The sequence below is a fragment of the Corvus brachyrhynchos genome, unplaced genomic scaffold, assembly GCF_000691975.1.
Source record: "Corvus brachyrhynchos isolate BGI_N302 unplaced genomic scaffold, ASM69197v1 scaffold4, whole genome shotgun sequence".
Taxonomy (NCBI): domain Eukaryota; kingdom Metazoa; phylum Chordata; class Aves; order Passeriformes; family Corvidae; genus Corvus; species Corvus brachyrhynchos.
The window spans coordinates 6,965,633-6,975,299 of NW_008237878.1; the positions used below are offsets into that span (position 1 = coordinate 6,965,633).

Sequence of the window (9,667 nt, forward strand, 5' to 3'; positions counted from 1 at the left end):
AAACTGAATAGATTCTAAGTTTGTTCATCTGAAAGATACCTGTATAAAAATTGATTGATTTGATACTTTCCTGGAACAATTACAATTGCCATTTCCATGCACTGCATAAACTATTTAATCAGCTTGTCTACTGCAGAAAAACTTATACAAACCCTATGCAGAACCCACTCTGAACTTTAATATAGGTAAACTTCTTGATTTAAAAGTTTGAATTTGGCTGTCTTAATTCGGGTCAGATTACCCTGTCCTAAAGATGTAGGTTTTGATCTCTTAATAAGATATCTCCTCTCAAAACACTGACAAAGAGCTCAGATAACAGTATTGAGTTTTCTTCTGTGTCGTTAGCCCCACTGGAGTCTCTTATCCACCTGTTCTCCTCCTTATAGGAAATACTTGGGAACTCAGTGCAATAAATGGAAGGAGGTTTACACAAAGGAGAGATGGTAACCAGAGCTCCTTAATAGGCTGTATTGAACTCTCTAGACCTAAAGCAGCACACAGAGTAAATTACTTTCTTATCAACTGAATCTGCTGGTGATCTGAAAAACAGCATTTTTCTATTTAGTTTCTCAAATGCAAACTTAGGATGCATTTGCTGATGCCTGCTGGAAATTTCCAGAGGCCCTTGTGCAATCCTACTCCACCAGAAATACTGCATGGAACCTGTTTGTAGAAATCCTGAGGGGCAAATGCTGATTAAAACCTCTGAAATTCTGTCAGAAACAATGCAAAATATCAGCATAAATTACATCAGCAAAAGTTTTTTTGCTGTTTCTGTCATCCATTAAGTCCAATCTAAAAATCTTAAATGTATCTGATTTTCTCTAATTCTTACCCTGTTTTGATCTGCAGGGTAGCTGGTCTCCCTTCCAAGACAGAAATATTGCTCTGGGAAAAAAGTGTTTCTGGCCTCTTCTAGACTCAGATTTTGGGCTCTACTTTCAATTTATTTCAGAGTTATTCCACTGACCAAGGACACCAAAGGAATTCCTTTAATTTGAACAACTCCAACTCAGATCATGCTCATGGCTGGGTAAGAGTGAGTCCACTCTGCCTTAGAGAATGTCTGTGTTGTGAAATCCTGCTCCTGAAAAATGTATTTGCTGGATTATAAACACATTACCTTAGATTTTGTGCTGACAGAGTGATCTCACAGTAACAACACTGCAGGAATGTGGGTTAGTAAAGATTTTGCTTTGTCAGCTTTTAGTATAATCTTTAGTGGTTTTATTTTCTGGAGCAAAATATGGTAATATATGTCGCTACATTTCAGATTTAATATTCGAGAACATTTTCAAGAAAAAAAAAAAAAAGGCACCACCTCTCTACAAACAACCTGCCTCTAAATTCAGGCCGTGCACTTTGTTTCATGGGGAGCACAATTTCACAGCCTACACAAGCACATTTCCTTGTCCCTGGTTGTTTGCCAAGCATCCATTACACGTCTACAGACAATCCACGTTTGACCTGGGGTTTCCAGATACCCCTTTGGCTCCGTAAAAAGGGAATCAGCCAATTGTTTCAGTGTTGTTTTCTTTATCAAGAAGAGTTTAAACCCCATCCTCTCCTGGCAAGTTTCCCTCCTAATTGCAGCGAAGTGGTGCTGCCGATGTCATTGTGAAGTGGCTGATAGTGGCAGTGTTTTAAATGACAAGGCACAGAAGAAAAGCCCCTGCTCTCTGGAACCTGCTGTAGGAACAGATAAATGTATGTTAAGTATATAATTAGTGAGGCAGATCTTGCAGAGGAATCATTCGTGGCCTTTACAGAAAGGATCTGTCTTGTAGGGCTGCTTGAATAAAAGGCAAGGGGGTGGGGGATGCGCTTAATAAAGGCAAAACCAGAGCTAAGGTTGGACTGGCAAGCACAAGGAGGGGAACAGATGAACTCTGAGAAATTCTGGGGCAGAGCGTGAGGATAAATGAAATAAAAGATACATAGACAGAGGCAGGGCAGAGACATAAAGGTCTGGGGTTTGTGAGGAGGGGAGAACGACGTGGGTATGACTACTGCTGGGTAGAGAGTGAGGGGGGAAATTGCAGCTGAGGGATGAGGTTTGCTGGAGAAGTTGTCAAAAATCAAAACAGCCAAAGGACAGACAAATAATTTAGCCACAAATTTCTGAGGGAAGATCACGTGCTCTAAAAAACCCCCACAATTGTGGTGGAGAAAAAACAAAGGAGGTCTGTGCTAAGGGCAGTGTGGATTTGCCACAGGGATGATTCCACAGTCCTGAGAGTGCACTGAGACATGGAACCTCAATGACAGGATAAATGCTTTATTTTTCTCATGCAAGCTGTCAGAAGTAATTACACTTAATTTATAGTTTTCATTTGAAGATAAATTCAGTAGTTCTCAAAAGACACTCCTATGTCCAAAAGCACATTCCAAAAGCTCCCACCCCTCCGGTAGAAGTAATTGTTCTCTTTTATAACTTACGAAAACATGTTTGGCCTCCTCTCATATCTGCCTTAGGTACACAAGCTGAGCAGATGCAGGCATTCCCATGCTGTTTGTTCCAGCAAGGTGAATTATGATTATAACACCAAGGATGAGCATCTGACGTTGACAAGATTTTTCTGCAAGTCACCATGAGGTAACAAGAAGTGTCTGCTTTAATGATCTTCGCTGTTTAAATTTTTATTGTATTCAGCTGGATTTTTTTTTATAGCCTTTGATTAAAGTTCAGAGGGAAGATGAATTTAAAAGCCTTCAGGTTTGTTAGATGTGCTACAGCTTGCCAGTCACCCTGCCAAAATTTTCCACTGTGTACTTCTTATAGTTCTGCGTGGTCTAAATTTAATTGACTGCAGATGAGAAGCATTATTACAGATCTGTCATTGCAGCCATTCTTCATATGTTTCACTAGCTGGAATGAGCAGTCACTGGGTTTGTTTCTGACCTAATTCATAATGATGTAAAGCAGCAGTGATTTCACAGAAGAGGAAACAGATTTAGCTGGTGAGAAGGGCAGAACTGGGCTCAGTGCTGCTCCAGTAGTGCTCATTTACAGGTGAGTGGAAGAGTAAAGCCCATTGTTAAAACACTAAATTTCAATTTTGTGGGAACAGAGGTACATTATATAATCTGTTCAGTTGATACAACAATGTCATTCATCATTTTATTTCGCTGACTCTATTAAGACAATACGAAAAAAAGACAATAATCTGGGCTTTTCAGCCTAGCCCCTCCTTAGGATACGGAATAGTATCACTAGGAGCAAAGCTCTAAAGGTCAAAGAATGGACAGAGATGTATTTAACATGCCAACTTATAAGAACTGGTAATGTTATTTTGGTGTATTGAAACATTATCATTCCAGCAGCCTCATTTTAGTAAGTTAATGTAAACTAATTTATATGTGGATGTCTGGATTTCTCTGCTCATTGATTTATCAAGTATATTTGTTTATTAAATCCCCCTTACTGATAACAAACAATTACTACTTCAGGTAATTGATTTAAAACATGGGGAAGACCATTGCCAGCTGACGCTGTGCCAAGAGTTATAGTACAAATTAATACAAACCAGAAGTCTACGTGCCTTGTACTTGCTCCACCAGATCAATATGTGAAGTAAGACTGTGGCATCCACCAGGATTGTTAACAGGATCTTTAACAGGATCTTGTCTGGAATACAAATGTCCAGCACATTGCTGGTGGGATTCTTTTACTTTTTCCTGCATATAATTTGTATTAATAGCTGGCCTTGGGAGAACAGAAGGCACTATCATCTTAGTGGGAACACACAGGGAGAAGTTGAGGCTGTGATTCTGCCTCTATTAAAATTGATTGTCATGTGATGGATTTGGTCTCTCTCTAATCTGGGACAATATCAGAAATTCCTGAGGGTCTTTGGGCGAAATGCAAATGTGATTTTGGAATGGGAAGCCTTGTGTGCACAGCATTAGCAGTATTTTTAGGCTTGTAAGATAGGAAGAGACAGGAGATAAGATGGACTGAGACACCTTAAAACAAAGCCCTCATCACAGCAGAAATGTCCAGCTTCCTGTCAACACCAGCAGTCAAATAGCTCAGAAGCTTTTCAAACAATTGCTTGGGCTGGAGACAGGAGCTGTGACATCTGGACTGTCAATTAAAGCTCCATGAAGTCACTGGAGAAGGACGAGAACAAACACTTGTTAACAGGGTATTGAATATGAATAATCGTCCTCTGCCCTCACAGACTGAACGTGGTGGGTAGTGATTTACTGCTGAGGAAGCCAGGCAGTCATGGCATGACATGGAATATTGCTTTTCCAAATCATATTTTCAATATTATTGTATAAGTATTATTAAATTAATCACTGAAAGTAAAGGGTCAAATCAAGGTTTGGAGTTTTCTTCCTTAATTACTTAGTTTCTTCCCTAGTTATGTCAAGTTTTACCTGACCGAGGACAGCAAAAAGTTTAATTGTATTTATAGGGCTGTTTCATCCAGAATAATGAAACATCTCAACTTTATCTCAGAATCTGGGCTTATTTGCATAGTCTGTACATCATATCTTCCTGCTGGGTTGTTTCTCCTACTTGGAATATTTCCATTTGACAGAGAAAATCTGCACTAGATTTGCAAACTGGGATTTTCAAAACTTAGTCCAAATTCAAAAGACAAGACTCAGACTTGTCTTTTGATGGAATTTGTACCTTGGGACTCTTTGGACTTTCTGAAGGACAGGCCAATTCTCAAACATTTCAGCAATAAAGATTTTCAGTTTACTGTAGATTTTTTTGGCCTTTAAAAATGTGTTTTCTACCATTTCTTGTACTAATGATTTGTTGTTTTTTCACAAGAGTGTTAGCAGACGGCAAAGTTTAACTAATAAACATGCAAATGTGTTCACAGGAAGGTTTGTGCCAGAAATTTTTGTGGGTCGCTGTTCTGCTCCTGAGTAAATCACGGTGGCTACTCCACTTTCTTCCTCTTTTCAAATTTGGTAACCAACGACAGAGCAGAAAAGGGCTGGGTGAGAGGAAGGTTGTCAGTCCAACATCTACAGCTGGAAACATAAAGACAAAAGTCTCTCTGACTTTCCCCCAACTAGAAATCTACATAACATGAATTTTGTTGACAATTTTAAATAGCCAGTTGACGGAAATTTGGCTCACGAGTTATTAATATGCAAGTAATTTGGGATTTTGTAGAAAAATGTTGCAGTGGCAAAATAATATTTGGGAGGAGTTTTGTGCAAGGAAGTTTTTTTCTGTTCTTTTAATTGAAAGAAATTACGGAGCAAGGTGTGTACTAGTGAAGCTTTATGGAAATGTGCTTCTCCATTTCAGGCTCAGGGATCTTAGATGCTTCTCACTTTTCTCAGTGGTGTCCTTCAGTTTCTTTCATTGTCTCTTTATTCTCCTCCCTCTTGGTCTTTGAAAGATGTAATACCTTTAAACCAGAACGTTTAACAAGTAAAATAGTCCCACTCACTTGTAGACTTCGAGTAATAAGAAAAAGAATTTCAAAGATGCATTCAAAGAATAAGAATTTCATTTGTGTTACTTTCTTCTGTTCACCTTCCACTGGCAATGCTCAGCATTGATTTGAAAGGCTAAAGGTGCAGATTGTGTAAGCCAGTGCCAGCCCCAGTGTCACCTCCCCTGTCCTCAGCCACCAGCTCCCACTTCCCTTCATGTTATGTGTCGTACGTCACCTGTGTGGGCTTTGCTTTCCGAGCCTAAATCTGGCTCGTGGGCTGGGCCAAAACCCTCCCTCATCTGTCCTGCTATGAAGACTGAGAGCTTAAGTTTAGCTCTTATGTTTCTGTTATGCCAGAGACAGAAATAATGCATATTTCAGAGTTAGTCAGCTGGGAGAATATTAAGATTGGTTATTTCAACCCATGTAATATCCTCTACTACAAACACAGACTTTCCCTCCCTCAAAATAAAAGGAGTATTAAAATCGGTATTGCCAAACGTGAAATTATCCTTGAATCTTAGATCTGTGTCCCTAAAGTTTTAAAGAAATTTGGGTCAAATTCAACATGACAAATCTAAATGGCATTGGGAAGATCTAGTTAGATTTTATACTTTTGTAAAGCATCTTTTATTTCTAAAAAGTACATGGCTACTATTACTTCTCTCGGCAGTTGTGTTTATAGCAAAAAATATATTCAATTTGTGTGTGTGATATGGAAACAATTAAGAAACCAAAATATTTAAGATCTATTTAGACTGCAAAGCAGGCCAAATAGAAAGATATCATTGCTGTGACTGAACTACAGAGGACTTGTTGATAAAGAAAAACTGGTATGCTGATACTTATTCTGTCAAATGATAAAGCACAAATGGAAAACAAGGCTGAAACCCCTTTTGGTAAATACACAGCTAAACACCCCCCAGACCCGCCTCAAGCATCCACTTTTGCTGCCTTGTGATTTGGTAGGGCTGTCTATAGATCCAGCTTGCTCAGAGATTTTTCATTTAAGTGCCAGTTGCTGTGGTAACAGCATGAAGAGCAGATCAGATAGATGCCAGGACCAGATGGGTTTCTCTAAGAACTCCACACACATGGACAGTTGGTGGTGACCCAATTCCAAAAGGTTACCCACACAGATTTGTACTGCAGCTGACTTGGCGTTGCCTTCTCCAGGGGTCTGGACCTTGTCTCTGAACCCCAGGGGTTCTCCCATATTTGCAGCCCTGGGCTTTCATCAGAAGCTCATGGACTTCCCACAGAGGAAATGCTGATGGATTAATAGAAGTGATAGAGTTTCATACCCTGATGTTTATGCTGCCTTCTCATTGTCAAGGGCTGGGCTGAGCCCAGTCTTGGGCTCTGTCAAAATGTTGAGTAATTATTACATGATAATCACACACTGCAGTTTCTCCCAGGCTTAATCTGATTTCTGCACTGTAGTTGCTTACATCCCACCTAAATTCCACCCACGTGTAGTTTAACCAATATAACTGATTAGAGTCAATTTTCCATGGTCAGAGCTGTGTTACATACAGGGTGTACCAGCAAATATTTGACCTTTGCTGAGGTCTTCTTGGTTGGTTCTTTTGCATTTAAAACTGACTTACCTGGTTCTTATGAATAGTTCAGTTGAAATCATAGTAATGGTCTGGTGTTTACTACTCAGTAAAACCCCAAGTTTCCCTTCCTGTTTTGGAAGGTTGGGGTTTCTGTTTGTTTTTTGTTTTCCTGAGAAATGTGTGAAGGGAGTGTGCATGTCGTGGTTTAGACACAATTACGTGGGCTGGGCTAGTCAGCGTTCCAGCTTTATCTGGAAAGGGGACGGAAGGCAACTCCTTAAACAATGCTCATTTCCCTTCCTCTCCTACCTCCAAAATATGTTCTGACATGTTGGTTTGTTTAATCTTGATCCAATCTCAAGTATATTGAGGATTTTTAGAGAAGTAATGCTACGTCACAGATTTGGAGGAATTAGGGAATACTCCCAAAACAAGGTCCTGCCTGTTCTGTATGGATGATGTGTGTCCCTCGCCTCCCTGGCCTGCCTGTGTTGGCAGATTCACAGCAGTGCAGCTGGGTAGATAAGAAGGTGTGGATCCTGACTTCAAAGGTGTTAAAATCTACTTTTTAAAAATACATCTGATATTTGATAAAAATGCATTAGAAGGCATTCACAGAATTGAGAAAAGTTCTGTTTTCTCCTTAAAATTGCTGCAGATTTAGTACTTTGGGGTACTGTGTTAGACTGTGCCATGTAGATGCCCATTTGTCCTCTGATCTTCAAGCCTCTTGCTTCATGACCTCCCCAGAAAGTGTTCAGCCCATGCAAATGGCAGGTGACTTCGGTATCCTGACATTTTTTTGCCCCTAGTCAGCAAGCACAGTTCTAAAAATGTCTGTCGGGAGGCTGGGAGCGAGGCTCCACATCAATTAGATTCCGTCAGCTTTGCCAGCCACTTAAAGCAGTGCGATCTGAGAACGTGCTGGCTGAATTTACATAGAACACATTCTTTCTTCCTGCCCCTTGGTCGCATGTTTGAGATTGTGCTGCAGCTGGAGCCGCACCACCGGCACCAGGGAACACTCTGTGCCTCTGGCAGGTGCTCCAGGCAGTTTGTGGAAGGCAACCTCCCAGTTTCTCTGGTCACAGCTCAGCAGATTAGTCTGCCCGTGGTGCTGAAATGAACCACAGACTGCTGGTCCTCACAGGCTGTGCTCATCCACACAGAGAAGCCTCAAAGTGATTAATTTCTGCATTTTCAGCTCTGTGCTTTGAACATAGAGATGAAGAGAAAATACTTGGCAATAGAAACCCAGAGAGGAGCAGATCAAAAGAAACAGAAGAGCTCAGAAAAATCTGTGGTAGCAAATGGGGAGACTGGAGCATGGCTGGGACAAGACCACTGAGTAAGGAGGGAGAATAATCCATTTATATACTTCTGGCTTTGGACCAGAATGCAGCAGTCAGGGAGGTGCAGGACTCTAAGTGTTAAAATGTCCATACCTTCTGCTGGAAATGGCAAGAGTTCAGCTCAAGTTTAGCATTTCCAGAGAGCCAGAGCCCAGCCTGTGGTGCCTTAGATAGGCTTTTGTTGGCTCAGGATGCCCTGCACTGGTGTTTGTCAGCAGGCTCAGCTGGCTGTGCATGTGTTTAAGTCCCCACGGTAAAATGCTGCCTCATCTCAACTGAGATGGGCTCTGCTTTTCTAAGGTTAATTTGGTTGTTGCCTGCTGAAGTTGCTCAGTGCCTCACAAATGGAACAAACTTACCAGGTGATGGATTCTTCCTGTGGCAACGTGGCAAAAAATTATTCCCCAGAAAGGAATCCACACGCAGTGTCTGCGTCACTTAAAGCTCCATTCATGACCTATTTTGGGGAGCTGATGGGTCTCAGGTCTCCTGAGCCTCATCTAGCTTGGGTTGAGTTGTATTCACAGGCAATTACTAAATCAGCTTTAAGATTGTTTCATAGATGGTTTTGATTCCTTTATCTTCCAGTGCAAGCTGTTCAATAAATCTCTAGGATATTTAGGAGAATTTGCTGTCTGAGAGCCTTCTTGATAACACTCCAGTGCTGTTTCCTCACTGCTTTTGAAGGTATCTTGGAAGCTTTTAAAAATGATCTTTAGTTCTTGCTGTGCAGTTAATGCTTTAAGTTTCTCACAGGTGTGTACAGGTGTTTCTGGGATATTGGTAACTGCTAGAAAATGGGAATGTGTAAAAAACCCTTAACCTCATGGATCTTGCCTTTTCTTCAGCTTTTTTTTTTTTTGTCTGTTTCCATCATCTGCAAAATACACTTCACTGTTCCATCAGAGAGCAGGACTGGATCAAATGTATCCCTTGAAGAAATTTGGGATAACCTGAATTTTCACAAGATCCAAGCCTAGCTTTTTGAATCCCTTAATTTTGGCCATTTCACAGTGTCCTGTGAATTGGAAAAAGTGCCTAAATAAATAAATAAATAAATGTGCAAAGTTAATTTTGTGTAAAAGGCAGAGAAGCAGGGCTCATAATTTAGATCCAAATCCAAGCTGGAAAAAAATCCTTCTAATTCTTATACATATTCAAATGTTTTGTTGGGTTACTTCTATTTAGAAAAAAAGAATTGTTTTTACTTCTCTGAAGTGCTTGCTGTCCATACACAATAGCACTGGTCTATTTAGTGTGGAGAAACCAGAATAAATCACGCTCCTTTGACTTCTGCATTGAAAGAGCTGCTGAAGAAAGAAAAAAACAGCATAATTTG

The 9,667-nt window shown here is 40.4% G+C and overlaps 1 protein-coding gene across 1 annotated transcript in view; it reads left to right on the forward strand.

Moving 5' to 3' along the window:
- The first annotated feature begins 2,475 nt into the window (after positions 1-2,475).
- CHST13 (carbohydrate sulfotransferase 13) overlaps positions 2,476-9,667 on the forward strand; it is a 72,459-nt gene continuing 65,267 nt past the window's right edge. The window contains exon 1 of the mRNA XM_017732532.1: positions 2,476-2,596. The gene's annotated coding sequence lies outside the window, so the exon portion shown is untranslated. The remainder of the gene's footprint in view (positions 2,597-9,667) is intronic.